The sequence below is a fragment of the Schistocerca americana genome, chromosome 7, assembly GCF_021461395.2.
Source record: "Schistocerca americana isolate TAMUIC-IGC-003095 chromosome 7, iqSchAmer2.1, whole genome shotgun sequence".
Taxonomy (NCBI): Eukaryota; Metazoa; Arthropoda; class Insecta; order Orthoptera; family Acrididae; genus Schistocerca; species Schistocerca americana.
The window spans coordinates 260157579-260167738 of record NC_060125.1 but is presented as its reverse complement, the minus strand read 5'-3'; the positions used below and the strand labels follow the sequence as shown (position 1 = coordinate 260167738).

The window sequence follows — 10160 nt, the reverse complement described above, 5'->3', positions numbered from 1 at the left end:
CAGTTACGGTGATTAGTTTTGAAATTTTAAACAGTTTACTTACTTTTTTCCACGGGTTTCGTTTTGACTGATCCTTAGAGGCAAAAAACATCGAATATTCCAGAATATGCAAACATTAAAACTTTCCACGTATGATAAACATTAAATAACAAAAATTACTTGTAGTCGAGTTTTAACTGATTACCCGCCGTACACTAGCCACCGGCACTGCCCGCTACGGCACCTCCATTCAGCACTCATTGCGGCAATATTAAATATTTTATTGTTGAAGCTAAGATCTTATAATTTTCTTTTAAATGTAATGTTTGGTTTCAGAATTTTTTCTAATTACCATTTGAGACACTGTTGTCGAACCCATGTGACAGGCTATTCAACAGATTTTCTTCATTTAGTGACTGTGCCTAGCATCTGGACGCTTGTGTATATTGGTATCATAATCAGATTGCGACATTATTACTTATTTCTTCTAGATGTGTTTTCATAAGCGAAGATTTATCTTTTATTGATTCCATTAATATCTTACTGCGTTGTGATCACTGGTTCTCTTGTTATTACATGGATAATAAGCAATGAAAAGCGTTTTGTTGTGGTTTGTCGCGATACTACACACACAGGAATGACCTATGTCAGTGACTGCATTCCCTGCGAAAGAAGGTTCTTTCTACATCAGTGAAACACATACGAAGAAAACGAAATTTCGATAAAATGTGTGTGTTCAGTACGGAAGTTTACAAAGTTGCCGCCATTCATTCAAAGACAACATCGCACCAACAACATCTATCTTACGCTTGTCCAAACCGAGCGTGTAATCCGCCTCTAATGAACTAGAAGTCAGCTGGAGGTTAAATGCTAATCTGCTTTCGTTATCGAAGACATCAGAAGAGCAGGGCATCCTCAATCGGTCAAACGAGAAGATGAGTTAGGCCTTCCGTAGTTCACTTTGCAACTATGGAGGGAAAAATAGGAGGTACGGAGTTTAATTCCTTGACGGGATGAAAATCATTAGAAACTCACTGCATGCTGTTTTGGAGAATAACGCGAAGGGGAATATGAGACGGTCGCGGCATTGTCGAAGCAATCACCCAGCCATTTTCCTCAAAAACTTCTGCGTCGTGGAAACTCAAAATAAAGCAGAGAAGTATGTGAACCACTCTCCTGCGAATACGAAAAATAACATTAGTGTTTGCTGTCAGTCATCCTGCGAGCTGATGCCTTAACTGCGCCACTTCGCCCGCATCTCGTGGTCGTGCGGTAGCGTTCTCGCTTCCCACGCCCGGGTTCCCGGGTTCGATTCCCGGCGGGGTCAGGGATTTTCTCTGCCTCGTGATGGCTGGGTGTTGTGTGCTGTCCTTAGGTTAGTTAGGTTTAAGTAGTTCTAAGTTCTAGGGGACTGATGACCATAGATGTTAAGTCCCATAGTGCTCAGAGCCATTTTTGCGCCACTTCACTCTATCGGTCTGCAACAGTTCGCAGGAGAGAAGAAGCGTGTAGCAAACACATCATTAAGGAGAATCTGAGAAAAAGCGCTCGCAACACCCTCGCATTCGCCTGATTCGATTTTACTGACACTAGTAAATTTCTCTCTCATCACAAAGATCAAAATGACCACGAAGAAATTACAATACATTCAATGTATTCTGTCAGATAATTTGAAATTAATTCTAATAGGCTGGTTACAAAATATTTCCAGTGACTGAGCTGTCAGTGGACGAGGTGACGGCACTGGATTTTCAGTACAAATCTTCTCAGCACTGGGTTTCATCCTCTTCCTTCGCCGTCAGAGACATACGTAACGCTACTAACCGGCACGCCTCAAATCATCTGCTCGAGAACAAATACAAAAACACAACGCTTACAGACACACTGATACGAAATAACGCCTGCGAAGGAAGAAATTTTGATCAATTGCGCTCTTGCTATCTTCCATGCAAAATTTTGGTAAGTAGTATTTTTACGTCAGTTCCCAATCATTTGCAAAAGCCTTTTCTATTGTTAAAACCTCTTTTTGTTTTATGGACTGCGCGGCTGATCTACATCTACATCTACATTCATACTCCGCAAGCCACCTGACGGTGTGCGGCGGAGGGTACCCTGAGTACCTCTATCGCTTCTCCCTTCTATTCCAGTCTCGTACTGTTCGTGGAAAGAAGGATTGTCGGTATGCTTCTGTGTGGGCTCTGATCTCTCTGATTTTATCCTCATGGTCTCTTCGCGAGATATACGTAGGAGGGAGCAATACACTGCTTGACTCTTCGGTGAAGGTATGTTCTCGAAACTTTAACAAAAGCCCGTACCGAGCTACTGAGCGTCTCTCCTGCAGAGTCTTCCACTGGAGTTTATCTATCATCATCTCCGTAACGCTTTCGCGATTGCTAAATGATCCTGTAACGAAGCGCGCTGCTCTCCGTTGGATCTTCTCTATCTCTTCTATCAACCGTATCTGGTACGGATCCCACACTGCTGAGCAGTATTCAAGCAGTGGGCGAACAAGCGTACTGTACCCTACTTCCTTTGTTTTCGGATTGCATTTCCTTAGGATTCTTCCAATGAATCTCAGTCTGGCATCTGCTTTACCGACGATCAACTTTATATGATCATTCCATTTTAAATCACTCCTAATGCGTACTCCCAGATAATTTATGGAATTAACTGCTTCCAGTTGCTAACCTGCTATTTTGTAGCTAAATGATAAGGGATCTATCTTTCTATGTATTCGCAGCACATTACACTTGTCTACATTGAGATTCAAATGCCATTCCCTGCACCATGCGTCAATTCGCTGCAGATCCTCCTGCATTTCAGTACAATTTTCCGTTGTTACAACCTCTCGACACACCGCAGCATCATCTTCAAAAAGCCTCAGTGAACTTCCGATGTCATCCACCAGGTCATTTATGTATATTGTGAATAGCAACGGTCCTATGACACTCCCCTGCGGCACACCTGAAATCACCCTTACTTCGGAAGACTTCTCTCCATTGAGAATGACATGCTGCGTTCTGTTATCTAGGAACTCCTCAATCCAATCACACAATTGGTCTGATAGTCCATATGCTCTTACTTTGTTCATTAAACGACTGTGGGGAACTGTATCGAACGCCTTGCGGAAGTCAAGAAACACGGCATCTACCTGTGAACCCGTGTCTATGGCCCTCTGAGTCTCGTGGACGAATAGCGCGAGCTGGGTTTCACATGACCGTCTTTTTCGAAACCTATGCTGATTCCTACAGAGTAGATTCCTAGTCTCCAGAAAAGTCATTATACTCGAACATAACACGTGTTCCAAAATTCTACAACTGATCGACGTTAGAGATATAGGTCTATAGTTTTGCACATCTGTTCGACTTCCCTTCCTGAAAACGGGGATGACCTGTGCCCTTTTACAATCCTTTGGAACGCTACGCTCTTCTAGAGACCTACGGTACACCGCTGCAAGAAGGGGGGCAAGCTCCTTCGCGTACTCTGTGTAAAATCGAACTGGTATCCCATCAGGTCCAACGGCCTTTCCTTTTTTGAGCGATTTTAATTGTTTCTCTATCTCTCTGTCGTCTATTTCGGTATCTACCATTTTGTCATCTGTGCAACAATCTAGAGAAGGAACTGCAGTGCCGTCTTCCTCTGTGAAACAGCTTTGGAAAAAGACATTTAGTATTTCGGCCTTTAGTCTGTCATCCTCTGTTTCAGTACCATTTTGGTCACAGAGTGTCTGGACATTTTGTTTTGATCCACCTACCGCTTTGACGTAAGACCAAAATTTCTTAGGATTTTCTGCCAAGTCAGTACATAGAACTTTACTTTCGAATTCATTGAACGCCTCTCGCATAGCCCTCCTCACACTACATTTCGCTTCGCGTAATTTTTGTTTGTCTGCAAGGCTTTGGCTATGTTTATGTTTGCTGCGAAGTTCCCTTTGCTTCCGCAGCAGTTTTCTAACTCGGTTGTTGTACCACGGTGGCTCTTTTCCACCTATTACGATCTTGCTTGGCACATACTCATCTAACGCATATTGTACGATCGTTTTGAACTTTGTCCACTGATCCTCAACACTATCTGTATTTGATACAAAACTTTTGTGTCGAGCTGTCAGGTACTCTGAAATCTGCTTTTTGTCACTTTTGCTAAACTGAAAAATCTTCCTACCTTTTTTAATATTTCTATTTATGGCTGAAATCATCGATGCCGTAACCGCTTTATGATCGCTGATTCCCTGTTCTGCGTTAACTGTTTCAAATGGTTCGGGTCTGATTGTCACCGGAAAGTCTAATATGTTATCGCCACGAGTCGGTTCTCTGTTTAACTGCTCAAGGTAGCTTTCAGATAAAGCACTTAAAAAGATTTCACTGGATTCTTTGTCCCTGCCACCCGTTATGAACGTTTGAGCCTCCCAGTCTATATCCGGCAAATTAAAATCTCCACCCAGAACTATAACATGGTGGGGAAATCTACTCGACATATTTTCCAAATTATCCTTCAGGTGCTCAGCCACAACAGCTGCTGAGCCAGGGGGCCTATAGAGACATCCAATTACCATGTCTGAGCCTGCTTTAACCGTGACCTTCACCCAAATCATTTCACATTTCGGATCTCCGTCAATTTACTTCGATACTATTGCACTTCTTATCGCTATAAACACGCCTCCCCCTTCACTGTCCAGTCTGTCTCTGCGGTATACATTCCAATCTGAGTTTAGGATTTCATTACTGTTTACGTCTGGTTTCAGCCAACTTTCTGTCCCTAGTACTGTATGGGCGTTGTGACCGCTTATTAATGAGAGCAGTTCTGGGACCTTTCTATAGACGCTCCTGAAGTTTACTATTAGCACATTAATATTGCTATTCCCTGTTGCATTTTGCCTACTCCTACCTTGCCGCGTCTCAGGAGGCGTCTTGTCGGGCCTAGGGAGGGAATTCTCTAACCTAAAAAACCCTCATGTGCACTCCACACGTACTCCGCTACCCTTGTAGCCGCTTCCGGCGTGTAGTGCACGCCTGACCTATTCAGGGGGACCCTACATTTCTCCACCCGATAGCGGAGGTCGAGAAATTTGCACCCCAGATCTCCGCAGAATCGTCTGAGCCTCTGGTTTAAGCCTTCCACTCGGCTCCAAACCAGAGGACCGCGATCGGTTCTGGGAACGATACTACAAATAGTTAGCTCTGATTCCACCCCGCGAGCGAGGCTTTCCGCCTTCACCAACTCCGCCAACCGCCTGTACGAACTGAGGATGACCTCTGAACCCAGACGGCAGGAGTCATTGGTGCCAACATGAGCAACAATTTGCAGTCGGGTGCACCCAGTGCTCTCTATCGCCGCCGGTAGGGCCTCCTCCACATCTCGGATGAGACCCCCCGGCAAGCAGACAGAGTGAACACTGGCCTTCTTCCCCGACCTTTCCGCTATTTCCCTAAGGGGCTCCATCACCCGCCTAACGTTGGAGCTCCCAATAACTAATGAACCCCTCCCCCCGTGTGCCTGCTCGGACCTTGCTGAAGGAGCAGACACATGTCCACTCACAGGCAGAGCTTCTGAGTGTACACCTAAGCATATCATCGTCATATTAATGTAGACATCCGGTTTTACGTCAATCATGTAGCTATTTTTTATACATCTATCTGTGTTAACATAAAGATTCATTTTTGTCTTCCTGTGCTTTAAATAGTTACTAGCTAAATTAGTTCAAACTACTTACTTATTGCACTTCATAATCACGATCCTTTCTTCATTTCCATTGAACTTCCAGAATATTTTTTGTAAATAAAAAATTGACCAAATGCGGATAGGATTCGCGCTCTGAGGTTCCGTACCAACTTAATTATGTATATAATCGAGAATGACTTCTATTGACATCGATACTGGCAAGATGTCGATCCTAGTAATTCTAAAGCCTTCGAGAATGTTTTAAGTTTAAATTTTTCGTGTAATCTCGTATTTGCTATTGTCATTCCTGACAAGAAGGGATCTTAACAAGCGGAGAGACTGACAGTCCAATAACAAATGACAAAAAATATTTGTTCTGTGATATAATTAATTACAAATGAACAATTTTCGGATTTTCTCCTTTACTTGTACTGCTAAACACAGCTTCTGGCCACATTTCATGACTCTAGGTCAACGGAAAGTACAAGATTTAGATAAGTTAGCTTGCGAGTATCAAGATATGTGACGTAAATGAACGTTTCTTTTGATTGCATTCATTTAGAAGTTTAAATTTTTTACACCACACATGTGATAAAAATTTCAAATTGATATGTTCACATGGTCCTGATAAAAATGTTTCTTAACAGACGGACAGACAGACAGGCTAACAATAAATGAGAGAAAGTTTTTTTTCGTGTGGTATAAGTACAGATTAACAATTTTTGGATTTTTTCCTTTAGTTGCGCTGTAAACATTGCTTCTTCCAAAATTTATTAGTTATAGGTTTTAATGAGTGAGCTATCGAGTATATTTTTTACACAGCCAAGGGACCGTAAACCTAAGTATGTGATATTGATGCTGCTAGCCTTCCTGAGAGAAAGAACAAACGGATACACAGGCAGTGAGGAAGACAGACAGCCGCACAACAAGGCAATGTTTTATGGGTTCCATCGTATAGGCGTTCCTGAGACAAAGGGGTCTTAACAGACGGATATACAGGCAGACAGGCAGACGCAGAACAAAACAATCCTATAAGAGCTCCATTTTTACCGACTGAGGAATGCGACCCTAAAAAAGAGTATACTTTTAAAAAGTATACCATGTATCACCAGTTCGATATTTATCAACCTTTTTTCGGATGTTCGTCATGCAGAGGATATTAACTGATTAAACTTACATTCCATTCGGAACTGATGTCCATAACCAGCGAGAGTATGATGTGTGACCCCCACAACCCGAATACATTCTTGTATTTATTCTTGCATGGAGCCGAACAATCTCCGAACGACGTCCTGATGTTTTTTTTTTTTTTTTTTTTTTTTTTTTTTTTTTTTTTTTTTTTTGCCATACAGGAAACACATGTTGTGTCAGTCCGTGAAGATTTCTGGCTTGAAGCTGGTACGCATATGAACGTTTTTCCATCGCATCCCAGATGTGTTCTGGCGACTGGGCAGGCCGGTCACGTATTTGTGCTTCCCTCGAGGCGTCACGGGGTGTACTGTAGTGTAAGGTCTTGCATTATCCTGTTAGAATATTCCAATTGGTACCCTGGCCTTAAGCGATATGACAACAATATTTGTTATTCTTCCCTCATTTTGGCGAGCGTTCAGACTCTATCTAACAATTACAATCATTTCTGTTGTCACATCAAATAGCTCCACAGACTATGCATTTAGGACCCACTATGTTGTGCTCGACGGCGAGTGTTCATCGGAGACAAGGGTTTCGCCGGGAGCCCAAGGGAAGTGTGATAGAATCACTAGTATTTTCTATATACATTAAGGACTTGATGGACAGGGTCGGATGCAATCTGCAGTTGTTTGCTGATGATGCTGTGGTGTACCGGAAGGCGTCCAGCTGAGTGACTGTAGGAGGATACAAGATGATGTAGCTCTAAATGTAGGAAACTGTAAGTTAATGCTGATGAGTACGAAATGCAGTACAGTGATGTTCGAACACTGCATTTGAGCCTGTGAGGACTGCGGTAGGGGAAGTGAATGGTCGACTTCGGTTTATTGGGCGTATTATAGGAATGTATGGTTCATCTGTACAGGAGATCGCATATAGGACGCTAGTGCGACCTATTCTTGAGAACTGCTCGAGTGTTTGGGATCCGCACCAGGTTCTATTAAAGGAAGACGTCGAAGCAATTCAGAGACGGGCTGTTAGATTTGTTACCAATATGTTCGAACAGTACGCAAGTATGTTCTAGGAACACTATTGAGAAAAATTTGTGAACTGGTATTTGAAGTTGACTGCAGAGCGTTTTTATGCCAGCAACTTACATTTCGCATAAGAACCACGAAGATAAGATACGAAAAATTAGGTCTCATGCGGAGATACTCGTTATTCTCTCACTCTATTTATGAGTGGAACAGGAAAGCTAATGACTAGCAGTGGAACAAGGTGCCCCCCACAACGCACCGCGTTTTGACTTTTGGAGTATGTATGTAGTGTAGAGTAGTCTAGAGAATCGCAGCTTTCTGAGACCTTTCCCTAGACCGTCTTATGGACACTTTGGCGCAGATCTGACAAACAGAAGCGAGACTCATCGCCGAACACGGCAGAACGCCACTCAATGTCCCAATTGACTAGTGCTCTACACCATGTACACTGATGGGCCAAAACCGTATGACCACCTGCTTAATACGTCGTTTGTCCATCTTTGGAAGAAAATACATCACTGATTCTGCTTATCAGGGATCCAGCAGTTTGTTGGGTATTTCAGTTTACGAGACCGGAGCCGCTACTTCTCATTCAAGTATCTCGTTAATTTGCCTCACAAGGGCTGAGTGCACTCCGCTTGCCAACAGCGCTTGGCAGACCGGATGCTCACTCGTCCAAGTGCTACCCCATCCCAACAGCGCTTTCGGTGATCTGGGTATGTGGCATTAGATGTCTACGCACTGGGCATGTAATCCGCGTAAATAATGGGCTCCATAGGATCTACATTAGGTGAATTTCGTCGCCTAAACATCAACGTGGCCAACGGCCTTACCGCAGTGGTAACACCGGTTCCAGTCAGATCACCAAAGTTAAGAGCTGTAGGTCTGGGTTAGCACTTGGACGGGTGACCATCCTGGCTGCCGAGCGCTGTTGGCAAGTGGGGTGCACTCAGTCCTTGTGAGGCAAACTGACGAACTACTTGAATGAGAAGTACCGGCTCCGGTCTCGTAAACTGAAATACGGCTGCGAGAGGGGTGTGCTGACCACATGCCCCTCCATATCCGCATCTAGCGACGCTTGTGGCTGAGGATGACACGGCGAATGGACGGTACTGTTGGGCCTTCATGGCGTGTTAGGGCGGAGTTTAGTTTTAGTTTAGACATCAACGTGGCTTCACTATCATGTTCCTCAAACCTCTGTAGCACAGTTCTGGCTCCGAGACACGGACAGTTATACTGCTGAAAAATGACATCGCAATCGGGGAAGAGATCAAGCATGTGGTTCGCAGCAGTCAACAAGTCTTCGATTACTGCCACAGATCCAAACCAAGAGCAGGAGAATGTCTCCCATAGCATAATACTGCTCCCACCAGCTTGCGTTCGTGTGCGCTGCACGTTTCGATCTGCCGTTCACCTCGATGACGGCTTTTATGGAGACGACCTCCGACCACATGTAGCAAAAATGTGATTCACCCGAAGAGCCGGTAGTTTTCCACTGATAGACGTTCGCATCCCGATAGCCTCGTGCCCGATGCAGTCGTAATTGACGATTTCGTTGAGTCCACAAGTGAGCAAAGCTCTATGTTCAACAATGTACGATGAACGGTGTGCTCCGAAAAACATGTGTGCCGGCCGCGGTGGTCTCGCGGTTAAGGCGCTCAGTCTGGAACCGCGCGACTGCTACGGTCGCAGGTTCGAATCCTGCCTCGGGCATGGATGTGTGTGATGTCCTTAGGTTAGTTAGGTTTAAGTAGTTCTAAGTTCTAGGGGACTGATGACCACAGAAGTTAAGTCCCATAGTGCTCAGAGCCATTTGAACCATTTTTTTGAAACACTAGTGCGTGCGCCGTCGTTGAGCTCTTCCGGCAGAGATGCCACAGATCACTCCGAACCCCACTTTCTGTGAAGAGTCGTGGACGTCCAACCATGTAGTGCCTAGTGGTAGTTTCACTGTCCTTGTACCTCTTCCCGTAGATGCTCACGACAGTACCACCTGAACATGCAACCAGCTTCGCGGTTTTTGAGGTACTCGTTCACAGGCTCTCCGCAATAATAATTTCCCCTTTGTCATAGTCGATTGTCTCATAGGATTATTCCATTTGCAGCCTATATGTTTGCTAACGTGATCCCCCGTCTGTGTTTCCTCCGTTTACATACTTATGTTACCGTGTCACGTGCCCGCAGAGCCACCTGCCGCATCCGGTGTCGTGGTGGGCAGTGCTCATAATCTTTTGACTTATCAGAGTAAGTGTCTGTTGACTGTGCTATGGTATCAGCGATAAATTACGGATGGCAACTCATGGTCTCAGCATAGCCACCAGTAATATTTTTCTGGCGTTTCGTGGTGGCACTGCCTGT

At 44.3% G+C, this 10160-nt stretch overlaps 1 pseudogene; it reads left to right on the top strand.

Moving 5' to 3' along the window:
• Positions 1–8621: 8621 nt before the first annotated feature.
• LOC124623414 lies at positions 8622–8739 on the top strand (annotated as a pseudogene).
• Positions 8740–10160: the final 1421 nt, after the last annotated feature.